This window comes from Micromys minutus (genome assembly GCF_963924665.1).
Source record: "Micromys minutus genome assembly, chromosome: 5".
NCBI classification, from domain to species: Eukaryota; Metazoa; Chordata; class Mammalia; order Rodentia; family Muridae; genus Micromys; species Micromys minutus.
This window is the reverse complement of record NC_137974.1, coordinates 68,354,024-68,367,077: the sequence shown is the minus strand read 5'-3', so window position 1 is coordinate 68,367,077 and position 13,054 is coordinate 68,354,024. Positions and strand designations below refer to the sequence as shown.

Genomic DNA, 13,054 nt, shown 5'->3' with positions numbered 1-13,054 from the left:
GAAGGGGTTTTCTCAAAAGTGGCTTAAAAAGATAGAGGCCTTTGGTCCAGCAAAGGCTCATTTTCCTGGAGTAGGGAAATGCCAAGGTGCTAAGGTGGGAGAGAGTGGTTGGGAGAGGGAGCACCTTCATGGAAGCAATGAGACGGAGAGGGGAGAAAAAGGAACAACGTCTGAAATGTAAATGCAGAGAAGATCCAATAAAAAAGAAAATTACATATAAAAAAAGATTTGTCCACCTCCTGTTTATGATAAACACATTTAGAAAAGGCTCTCCAAAACTATGTTGAGGTGAAGAGCTCCGAATACTAGTGTCAAGTGTTGCCCAACAGTTGTCTCTGACTGAGGCCATGGTGTTAGGGAATTCTGAGAAATTTACAATAGCCAGCCAGTCTTTGTACCTGTAAGTTCTAAACACCACCATGAAGCAGGCCTGTGTCCCTGTGACCCCCTGGACTTTCTCACCAGCCACTTCTCTAGATACCTAAGAAACAAATTTCCCTTGTCTGCTAACACGTCCCACTGAGCAGGATTTTAATGACCAAATCTTTGCTCTGTGGGAGGCATATTGCTGCATGTTTGAGGAAGAATAAAGAATTGGATAAATTGGTTTTTCCCCCAGGATATCAATTCTAAACAGAGATAGATAATATAACCATTAGATACTATGTGAGAGGTACTAGGGTCCTGAGAACACTATCCGGGCAGATCAGGAAGAACTGAACATGAAGATGTGTGCTCTTGACTGCTAAGTGTGCAACACAATCCATAACCCATGTGTCAAGATTTCTCTTCCCTATGGCTAAGCTCTAACTTAGCTGTAATATTTTCTAGTTTTTTGAATGTGTCTTTCAACCAGTCAAATTAGGGACTTAATATAATGAAAGTTGCAACTGTTGTTGGAGCCACAGTAATAAGAAAAAAATGCACGAGGCCTGTCCTCACTGCGCGTATAATCTTATGACGATGTAAGTTACCACAAAAGTTACAAAAAAGGACAAAAAGGTAAAGATGGGAAATGTTAGAAAATTAATAATGCGTATAGTCCATAAAATATTTTATGCAAAGATAGATCTTAGAGCAGCAATGTGTTGTGAGATTCCCGTCAACTTGTTGCTTTAAGCCATTTAACTTTGTTAGCAATTCCCATATACAACATTCACAGTGACATGAGATTTTGATGTATAATTCATTAGTAATCTACCACACAAAATAAATAAATACACTTCCCTAATTTCCTTTTGCCTATGCACAGACTCAAAAATTTTTGAATTTGATTAAACCAAGACAGCCACTGCTGTGTGAAAATGCTTTCAGGTGACCATGACCATGAACAGAGTCAACTTTTCAGAAACATATAATCAGCGTGAACATATGATTTCATCTTAAGTAGCAATGACATTTTTAAAATGTAGGCTTTTCCTTGGTGTTTGACTGTTATAAAATTTCCATAGTTCTCACAGGGGCCCAGGCTACCTGAATTTTGGAACTATGAAATATCACTTTAAGATTGAGTGGTTAGAGTACTTACTATAATGAAATCACCAATGTTTCAAGTCATTTAGGGAAACATGTTATTCTAGAAGTTTGCTTATATATCTTTAGATCCAAGAAAGAATGTTCATGGAATTGGAATGGCGTGTTGGAAAGAGTACCACCTTGGCGCCCAAAGTCTTAAGGCATCAAGAATATCTTAAGAATGCCTCTTAGTGGCTTTGATTTCTCAATAATATCCCATCAATGGTTGACCATGAAGGACAACACTGTAACACATACAAATCACTTACATTATAGACATTCAACAGGTGTGTGTTTGGTGTGTGTTTTCCTCTTCTTTCTATTTCAGGAGGGGGGAGTTGAAGGAGAGGTGGAACTCAGCCCTTTCATGGTTTTATGTCCTCTCATATGTGACTTGATAAGACACAAATCCTCAGTTATGAGGCACTATTTAACAAGTTTCAATTGATTGAGAGGCCCAGTGCATAAAAGTTTGGAGTTACTTTATGTCATTTAATAAATAACAACCGTACATTGCTTCTATCTTCATGTCTATGAATATTGAACTCTGTGTTTTGTTTGCAATATTATCTGGCCTTTCCTGAATAGTAGTTACTAGTTTATGACTATTTCTTTGCATTTTAGTTAAAGTAAAATGGGTTCAAATTTGTGGACATTTGATAAGGAGATCAGAAACTATTTGGACATTTTTATAATTTACATTCTCTTATAAACTATTAGATATAGTTTAGCAGCCTTTGGTAAATTTGAGTGTTCGAAACAATGAGAACAAATTTGAGAAAACAACTTTGAAACACTCTTTCGAATTATTTGGCAGGGCCATGTTTCTACAGGTGTTACATGAAGAGTCCTTACTGTAATGTCACGACTTAATAAAGGTGAATTCTTGTTTTTATTTATGGGAAGCTATTAGTAGTGAAATAACACATCTGAATAAGAATGTAAGCAAATCTAGTCTCACGGGGTCCAATGTCTTCTAATGACTCCGTGTCTCTCTGAAGACATCTGTTTTCTCACATACACTTCAAGACACCGCATGGATTTGTAAGATTGCAGCTAAAACCTTGCTGACTTTCTTACTAAGCATGCAGAATAATGAGCTGTCTGTGGCGTTTTTACTTAGGTATCGCATTACTGCTCATGTTGGCCCCTCATGACACACCCTGTCATCTTGTCCCCTCCCAACGCTCCTTTTCTTTCCCAAAGAGCCCCTTTTAAAAAGCTTCTAAACTTTAGTGTTCTTGAGCCTACATCTGAGCCGAGCAATTTGGGGATCGATTTTCCAGTTTGCTTTTGCGTTGTTCCACATTTCCATGTAATTTCCCCAAATTAGCTGTGCCGGCATAAAATGGTGTTGTACATTAATAAAATCTCAGGTGATGGAGCCAAGCTTCAGTGATTAAGCCACTCATTTAAAAAGTAACATTACACTCCACTCTTTCAAGAATAAATTTGTTGGGCTGTTTAATGATGTGGGCGGTCTGAGGGAGAATCCAAAGCATAAACTTCCGTACCCACTTAACAACTCACTTGGGAGATGCTAAATCTCTTAGACGTTAACAATTAATGTACCTTTTATGAATGTCTAATGAATAATTAAGGCATTTTAGTGGATAGCTGGTGGTAAAGTCGAATTTGGCACCCCTAGTATTCCTGGAGAAAAGATATGCTGACTGTCTATTTGATTAACCTTAGTGCCCGTTATATATAAAGCTGAGTCAGGCAGGGTGGGGAAAATGCAGAACTTTTGTTTCTTGGGGATCAGTGAGCTGTGGCCCAGTGATCGGGCTGCCACTGTAAGGTTTTGTAAATGAACTTGCAGAGAAATGCAAACTCATAAAACTTGGTTTTATGTTGTTCAAGGCTACCTCTGACCTACACAAACAGGCTAAGGAACTGTGGCAAAGGTTACAGGGCCAGCAATGTCCAAGTATAAACTGCATGGCTCCTTGGAAAGAATATTTTTCTCAAGAATATAAAAAAAAACAGTCTGTTAACAACTGGGCTTCTTACATGTTCATTTTCATGGCTGATACTGTATCTTAATATTTTGATTTTATTTAATAATGTTATAATCTATAGAAAATTACATAAGTTAAATCATTTATTATAATAGTTCTATTTCAGCCTACATTTTATAGCACCTTATAAGATATATGACTTACAACACAAGAATTATATTTAGGTCTATCAATAAAATGATCCGACTTAGTATCTAGATATAAAATGGCTGCTTTTCTGATTTCTCCTCTAGTGCTGTAAGGGTTATTGTAGACATTACTTCACTCACAGGATGTCAGTTCTGACACTCACTGTATTACCTGGAGCCAGCATGGTGGGGCTCACTAGCAACACCCATACTCAGGAGGCTGAAGGTAGAGAAATGTGAAATTCTAAGCCAGCCCGAGCTATGCTACAAGACCCTGACTCCAAACACTAAGAAAAATGCTCATTTTTTTTAATGCAATCTTTACAAAATTTCACATTTGCATGTCAAAATAATTAGCTTATTTTCACTATGTAGATCAGGCCAAAATTAGTTGTCAGATGTTGATGCTAAAGAAAGTCTTTCTTTAGGAAATAAAAGGTTTTGGTGAGATGACTCCCTCCCACCGTGTTATATTGAAGGCCATGACTCTGTCATATTATTCATGTGAGGCTCCACAGGACTAACTGAGACTGCATTGGTAGGCAGTGTTTTTTTGTTAGTGTGTATTGTTGTTGCTGCTGTGTTATTTTGGTGTCACTGGCCATCAAACCCAAGGACTTGTGAATTCTAGACAGTTCTCAACCACTGAGCTCTATTGGCAACACTTGAGACCAGTACTTCTTTTTCCCCCTATTTTATTTATTTATTTATTCACTTTACATCCTGATCGTACCCCCTAACTCTTTTCCCAGTCTCCCCTTCATATACCCCTGTCTTCCATACCCTTCCCTACTGAGGAGAGCCCCCTCTGGGTACTAACCTGCCCTGACATGTCAAGTCATTGGGGGACTAGGCACATCCTCTCCCTCTGAGGCCAGACAAGACAAGCACACTTACAACAGATTCACAAGCAGGCAAGAGAGTCAGGGACAGCCCCTGCTCCAGTTACTGGGAACCTGCATAAAGACCAAGTTGCACTTCTGATACATATTGCAGTGTATAGGGTGGTGGTGGCTAAGGTCTAGCTCATGTATGTTCATTGGTTGGTTGGTTGTGTAACAGGGAAAAAATCAGATTCGTAGAAAGGAACATACTGGGCAAGTTTATGATTCATTACAACATGCCATCCTGGCACAGAGATGAATATTACTGTGTCTTGTTTATTTCCCTAGAGCATGCTTTTGGAGGCAGGCTGCTGCTGATTCATCTTACACTCCACTTAAAGTACAACTTCAATAAAGGGCTGAGGGATATGGCAGCTGCTTAAAACCTAGTTGATCCAGGTACTTTCTTAGAACTGGGAGTCTGAAAACTTGGAGCCTATGTGCCCAAAACAGTGGTTGGGAGAGTCTTACACAATGAGTGTAAGGGCCTGCTTGAGGCAAGTGTTCTGAGAAATTGAAAAGCTAATGTAATAAATGTGTTAAAAAAATCTTGGTAAAAACTGTTCATCAAATAGTTACCTAGATACCTCAAGCACTTTAACTTTGCATCCAGGTTACTTCCTTTGCTCCTAAGAGTGTCATGGGCTATAGATTTGTTCATCTCCCATTGGAACTAAACACTGGTGTGGCTTTCTCTGTAGCCAGGTTCACGAAGCTTCAGAGATCCCACTTCGTGGTTATTATCTTCTAGTACTTAAAGAAACACTCTTCTTTGACCACATCCCCTTCTGAGGCTCTGGATCTCTGGTGGTACCATCTTTGCTCCTAACTTCACGTCATTAGCTGGGAAAAAGATTAGCGTTCACATGTGAAAAAGAGTTACCACTCCCAGGCTATTGTTCTCACTTTTATAATCCAAGGTTTATTGCTTACTTAACACCATGCTAATGAGCACATGCAAAGTAAAAGTAACAGGAAAATTATCTTTTATTTGGTGGTATAGTTGAGATGTATTACCAAGTATTTCACTCTAAGGGAGAAACGTCAATCTTTTAAGCATTAAAAATTTTAAATTACATTGTAGTTAGTATTTCAGGTAGAATACTAACTTGTAATAAAAATGCCTCACTTGGTTTTTGGTGTTTTGGTTGTGAGCTTACCCTTTCCCTAATGACGGAGTCATCTCTCCAGCCCTGATTTTTATAAATACATTCTAAAAAAAAAACTGTCAGTTCACACATCATGTGTGATTAAGTGATTGGAGTCACATATCTTCCCAGCTCAATTTCTCACATTTTCTTCTGATATGCTTTGTTATTCCAATAATTTATACAGTTTATTCTGTTTACATTCACAGCTCCCCCTTCCTTCTCTCTTCCCAGCCCCACCCTTGCAAATCCTTCTCCCCATTGCCATCCCCTCCTCAGAGAAGAAAGAGCCCCCGTGGGTAGCACCCTACCCTGGGACATCTAGTTCCAGCAGGACTAGGCACATCCTCTCCCACTGAGGTCCAACTACTCAGTTCAGGTAGGGGAATCAGATCCAATGTCAGAAAAAAGAGGATGAAACTGTCTCTGCTCTGCTTGCTGGGGGCCAGTGCCACATGAAGACGAAGCTGCACATTTGCTATAAATGTGTATGGGTGTCATGCCTTATGCACATATGGATGTCTTCCATGTCACCAAAATCATCACTGTGCCCTCTCGGTATTCTTTAAAACACACACACACACAGACCCACACACACACACACACACACACACACACACACAAGAGAGAGAGAGAGAGAGAGAGAGAGAGAGAGAGAGAGAGAGAGAGAGAGAGAGAGAGAGAGAGAGAGAGAGAGACATATAACTTGTCGAAACATCTTGGGGAAATTATGCAGTCAACCTGCCACAGAACGCACACCTCTGTCACATTATTCTCAAACAGAGTATATTTACATTTAAGCCAGAAACTGATTTATGGCCACAGAATGAGACATATTCTGAGCAGTATTAAATAGAATTTGCATGCTGGTTCCAATTTATATTACCACACAATATGATACTGTAATAAATTAAATTATATACATATGAATTTTATCGTCCTAAAATGGACTTGCACTTTGAAGCCCAGTGAAATGATAGCAGTAATTGTTTCCAAGTGAAGAGTTGAATAGGATAGTAGTTTTTCATGGCTGCTCTTTGGCAACAGAAACAAAACAATATACTGTGTAGCACTGTTTTGTGACATGTAGTTTTGGAGAACGGAGTCATTTGGACTTTAAAGATGAGGAATTATAGCAACTACCTATATTCTCTTACAAATTACCCCATCAGCCAGTGTAGACAAAGAGTAGGCGTTCACCACCGTATACATACAACCTCTCTGTCATGCATCAAAAGACAGTCACCCTCTGCATTACACTGATCCAGCACACCTACAAATTTTCCCTAAATTTGATAAACTAACTGCTGTACATTTATAGGGGAAAATTCCATTCTATAACCAAATACCTGGTATTTGGTAAGCTTAGACAGTGGTAAACTTAGGTATCGAAAAGCTGCTGCCAATAAAAGAATAAATGGAAAGGATTAGTTTCCAGGAGAAATGAATACTTCAGACACACCAGAAGAGGGCATTAAATCTCATTGCAGATTGTTGTGAGCCACTATGTAGTTTCTGGAAATTGAACTCAGGACCTCTGGAAGAGCAGTCGGTGCTCTTAACCTCAGAGCCATCTCTCCAGCCCAAACTGAACGCTTTAATGCATAGAATCACATGCATACACATACTAAATCACACATGCACATTCCCTCATACACGTACACATAACCCACACACATCATATACACACAGGTAGTTTTGTTCGACTGGTCTGAATGGGAAAATGGGGTGAGGACCTGAAGAGGGGATGAGTGTCCTGCAAATTCTGCTCTGTAGCCATTCTTATTCTATTGACTGCGTCTTTCACCAAGAAATTTGTCTTATTCCCTACTTCACCAATGTGCCAGTGTAGTGTGCATTGTTTGGGAAAGATGTAAATACTTCTTAGAAATACAATTACTTTCCAATAATGTCTATTGTAATTATGCGATCATAAAAATATAACAAAAATAGAGCCTAAATCATGCTAAAGTAACATTTACTTACTGAATGACTAATGTCTTTCCTAAGGAGAACCTCCTGCTTTATGAGTCAGATGTCACCTTGTAGCCCTGACTGGCTGGGAACTCAGTAGACCAAGCTGGTCTCAAATTCAGGGATCCTCTTGTCTCTGTCAGTGGATGCTGGTGTTAAAGGTGTGTGCCACCATGCCAGACAGAGGGAAGCAGTTATTAAACTATGTTTGTTCCTTATGATGTATGTAAATAGAGAATACTAGTTCTCAGAAATGTGCCTCACATTAAGCAAGCAGAGTTATACTGCCTAGATCGGGGTTCTAGGACAAAAATCCTTCTCCTTTATCAAATGGAAATTATACTGGGCCCACATTAGCTTGATCTTAATGACTGGATGAGAGGTTCATAAAAAAACCAGCTTAATGACTGGCATAAATGTTTAATAACTAGGAGATGCATTTCAAATGCACAGCCTCATGATGCTCTTGCTCCAAGCTCTGACTTACTGTCAGACTAAATCAGAACTCACTTGAGGGAATTTATTTTACTCAAAATCTATTTAGCTGGAAATGTTAAAATAAAACTCAAATATCTTCTGAGTCTTTAGACTATTTAAAAACAACAAGAAGAAAACAACAATAAAATTAATGTTTATAGACCAATGGACCCATTCAAAAGAATTACACATAGCATCACAAACTTGAATCATACAGATAAAAACAGCCACTTACACAATTAATACTTTGTGCTAAGCATTGCCAAGACGCTCCTCCCTTATATTAAGTAACTGAATACTTACAGATCTTTTAGCTCAGATTTGTTTTTATTATTTTTGGATTAAGGACCTAATATATAAAGACAATTGAAATGTCCCTAAGTTTCATAGCTAGCGAGGAGAAGAGTTAGAAGTGAAACTGCCCACATGAACTCACCATTGATGACCCTTCCTGCAGCTTCATCCTGGGGAAGCTGCCAAGAGCCCTGTTTGCCTTTCACACTCAGAATTAAATCACAAATCCATTTTCCTTGCAGCTTAGGGAGCAGATTGTGAGGTTCTCTCTCTAGATTCTGCTGTGTTTCTCAGCTCTAAGTCTATGAGCCCCTTTATTATAAGGTCTGCTAACTCCAACTCAGGTAGAAGAGTGAGTCTATCTATCTTCAAAGAATTACTGTAAGCTACTTCACTCACCAAATTAAAGGGCTGTATAGTTTGCTTCCAGAAAAAAAAATGATGGTTTAATTTTGTCTGTTTATCAAATTTGAAATTAGATTTGAAATATACTCAGAACGTCCAGAAGTGACTCTAGAGACCTGTAGTCTGCCCGCTATGGGCCAGGGTCCACTCTTGGCTGCTCTGAGTTGACCTGAACACCAAACAGGACATTCTACCTTTACACCTGCTACCAAGCATGCTTTTGATGCATGAATACGCATCTCTATTCATGTAGAGTAAGATCAAAGACAATGGTGTTAAACTTAGTGCCCTGATATTATTAAGATAAACTGCAATGGTAATAACAGTGGGCCAGTTGCTAACTTGCCTGTCCTAAGAAAACAGCTAGCCTGCTTTCAGTATAAGGAACCTTGAAGAAAACTGACTTTGCCTCCATAAACCCTGAGCTCCCCTTCATTGTCCTGGATGTGCAGAAACAAGCCTTATTCGTTCTTCATTGCCTTTTTCATTTCTTTTTCTTCTGGGGAATGAAGTGATGGTGTTTGAATCTTGATTTTTTCCCCTAAAAAGGCATTTGTGAGAACACTACGGCTCCAGGAAATAAAGGCAGATGTTGTTTCAGTTCATGTACGTGCCGACGAGTCCTGTAGCTGTCAGGAATCCTAATGAATTCTTTCCTAGCCCAGTCCAGATGTGGCGTTAATGCCTCAGAGACTAAGAGACTTATAGGCGTTTAGTGAAAATAATTTTTGTTTAAGTCATTTGGCTTCCTCTGTGCATTTCTAGCTTCACGTAATTTTTCCATGAACAATCAGAATTAAGCTCATTTCCACAGTTTCTCCCCAAGTTAAGAAACAATTAATATGTATCTGCACAGAACAATTCATTATTAAAACTGAAACCACTTAATGAGAACATTCTTTAGCCAACAGTAGACTTGTTTTTTAGATTTAATTACATTTTTTTCCTTCTTTTCCTCCCTCCAAGCCCTCTCACATACCCCTCCTTGCTCTCTTTTAATTCATGGTCTCCTTCTTTATTGTTATTGCCTGTATATATGTATATTTATAGACCCATATATTCATATTCATAAATATAACCTGCTCAGTCTTTGTAATTCTACTTATATTCATGGCTCACCATTTGGTAATGAGATAACCAGTGTGTGTGTCTTTCCTCAGGGAAGACTATTTCTCCTCCTCTCAGCATCCCTGGTTGCTTGCTGTTCTTTCTGTAGGGTTGAGGGCTGACATGCTTTTCCACGTCCACTTTGGTTTTGTCTGATGCTATCCTCCTTGTTCAGCTCCTGTTGAATGATACGGCATTTTGTCAAGGCTGATAAAACATATGTGAAATTTATTTTAACAAAAAAAAATCATTGTTTGCATTTGTATCAATATTGCCAATAATAAATGTGCTGTTTGTAAGAGCAAGACAGCGAAATCTCAGTGTTTTATTTTATATTTCCATGAAGCTGATAACAGTTTGTAGGGTTATCAATTAACTATATAATCGACTTATATTTTACAAAATAAGGGATCATCTGTATGCCCGTGTGTATTATTTAAAAATTAATATTACAGGTCTCATGAGATCTTCTAATGAGCAATATTCAGAGAAAAACCACCACAAAATTGTAGTTCCATTGCTCTACTTTCTAGTTTCACTGACTAATGCTCCAAGGCTACCAAGAATTCTCGGTGGAAAATTCTGGCTTGATGTGGAATGCCTTGGCATTGCCTTATCAGTCGGTGCCTACTGATACAATATAGCCTTTGAATGAGCAGAAAGGTAAGAAGCACGGAGGAAACAGAGGGACAGGGAAAAGAAACCACTCTGCAGCTGACTTGATTTCTCAATGGTTTCTTATTCCGTCCTAATGCCTTCCACTCACATCCCAAGTAGAGCAGTTGGCAGCAACCACAGCAGATGGATGGCAAACTGAACACATACAGAGATTCTGGCACCCAGGCACTTGACTTTTATTTACCAAATAGTTAGGCAGATCTCAGGGACCCAGTCTGCTAACAACCCTTATTTGGTTTAATGTGCAATCTGTATCTAGCACATGAATATTAAAATATGACCCGGAGAAAGGCCCTGCACTGATTCTTTACATAGCTCAGTGGCTAATTATCTTATTCTTGGTGCAGATCACTAACATAGTAAATAGTGGATTAAAAGACAAACTAACTGCTATCGTTTAAGTTGTCTGTGACTGTGGGTGCTAGTCTCCCTGAAGTGGCTTCAACAGAAGCATCTTTCAGCCAGCCTTGCCAGGATCAATTGTGGGGTAGGATAGTGGGTAAAGCGATCAGGTAAAAGTGAGAGATTAAAGATGGGTTCAGATAATTGATATCTTGATCCCTTACCACCACCACCACCACCACTACCACCATCATCATCATCACCGTCATCACAGATCACTACGTTTAAAGCTCAGGCAGGTTTGTACAAAGCCTTTTGGTCCACCAAGCAAAACTGGAAGCACTTTTATTCTCCTAACTTAGTTTTTTTTTTTTTTTTTTTTTTTTTTTTAACCAATTTTGTGTGTCTGTATGTTTGGGTGCTCCTGGAACAGAAGGATGCATTGTCTCTTATATCTCTGGAATGCCTGTGCTTGGGCCAACAGAGAACACACAGGTTGATACTCTTCAGAAGTTCAAGCTGAACTGTGCAGTACTCAAGGAAACTTAGTTCCAAAGTACAGGAGAGAAGAAAAAGAGAACTGTTAGACAACTATGTTGAGGGCAGAGCGAGAGAGGTACATTAGTAAGAACCCCCAAGGTTTGAAGCAAAGCAGACTTCAGGGAAGTATTTGGGGAGGAAAAGCTCTACCAAGAAAGCTTACGAGTGAGGCTTCCTAGGACAGAATGTAATAGGGGCAGTGTGCACAGCTCCAGAACTTGCTTCCCGTTTCCCGGTCACCTGCTTTCCCTGCTCTTAAGCAAGCCCGACTGCAAGGCTGAAGCTAAGCTAGCCAACTGCTTTAGCACAGCAAGCCTCCAGTAGAGGTAACTGATACGGGGTCACGATATCAATTACTCATCATGAAGAATACTCTGGACAGGAAATGGTTTGCGGCGACTGGTATCTTACTGTCCTCAACTAGGAGCTGACTGATGGGGCTGCGTTCTATATCTTAAGCCATCTTTCACTTGGTGGAGTGCTGGCTGTGGGTGTCAGGAACTACAGGTATCAGGTCTCTCAACAGATGATTCTCAGTAAACATCTTGATTTCCCTACCATGGTATTTCAGTTTCAAAATGACTTAGACTGTCTTTAACCTGCTCTGACAATATAATAAGCTCAAACCTTTCTTCCTGACAGAGCCACCTTAAGAAGTTCATATACGTTTCATAGGATCCCAGAATTTTATTAGATTCCACAAAAGTGGCTAAGCCTCCCCCCCCAACTTCACTAGTTATTCGAGAAAACTTACACCACTCTCCAAATCCTAAATTGTTTATTTTTTTCAAAGCTCAATATAACTTTTGTTTGTCTAACTTGGAGAAGGGTTGAAACTTGATTTTTTTTTCCTTTGACAGACAATATTAGTAAGTGCTTACACTTGGTTACATACTCAGTATATGCAAATGTACATAGTTGTAAAAGAAAATTTTATTAATAGAGAAACAACATGGTGTGTGTGTGTGCATGCGCACAGATGGGAACATGTGCATGGTGTGTGTGTGTGTGTGTGTGTGTGTGTGTGTGTGTGTGTGTGTTATGGCTCCGTTTTTGTTTTTGGAGGGACCACTTCTGACATAATCTGCTGAGTTTGGAAAGCCACATTTTAAGAGACACATTGACTGGTCAGTGTACACTCAGAAAGCAGGATCATATGTTTCGTGACTCTAGACTATCGCTAATGGTTTAGTGACTGGAAGCCTTGAAAGTGACCCAAGTGATGTCATGTGTAAGATCAGAAGGACTCTTTTCTCCTTTAGGATATCAGAAGTGAGATATCTAGTGGGAAGGTCCCCAGACAACTTCCGGGAGCCAGTTCTCTCCTCCCACCATGTATGTTCCAGTAATTAAAACGCTTGTACAAGAGAGAATATCCCCAGAACACACACACACACACAAACACACACACACACACACACAGACACACAGACACACACACACAATTCATAAAACAGATAAGCAGTCTCTTTTCAGTAGTGTTGGGCAATTACTGATTTTGTAGGTAGAACTAGGTTGGCCCCGACTGTCAGCATTTCTTT

The 13,054-nt window shown here is 39.4% G+C and overlaps 1 protein-coding gene across 1 annotated transcript in view; it reads left to right on the top strand.

Moving 5' to 3' along the window:
- COL19A1 (collagen type XIX alpha 1 chain) overlaps positions 1-13,054 on the top strand; it is a gene marked incomplete at both ends in the record, with an annotated part of 301,963 nt that overhangs the window by 49,470 nt on the left and 239,439 nt on the right. The window lies entirely within an intron of this gene.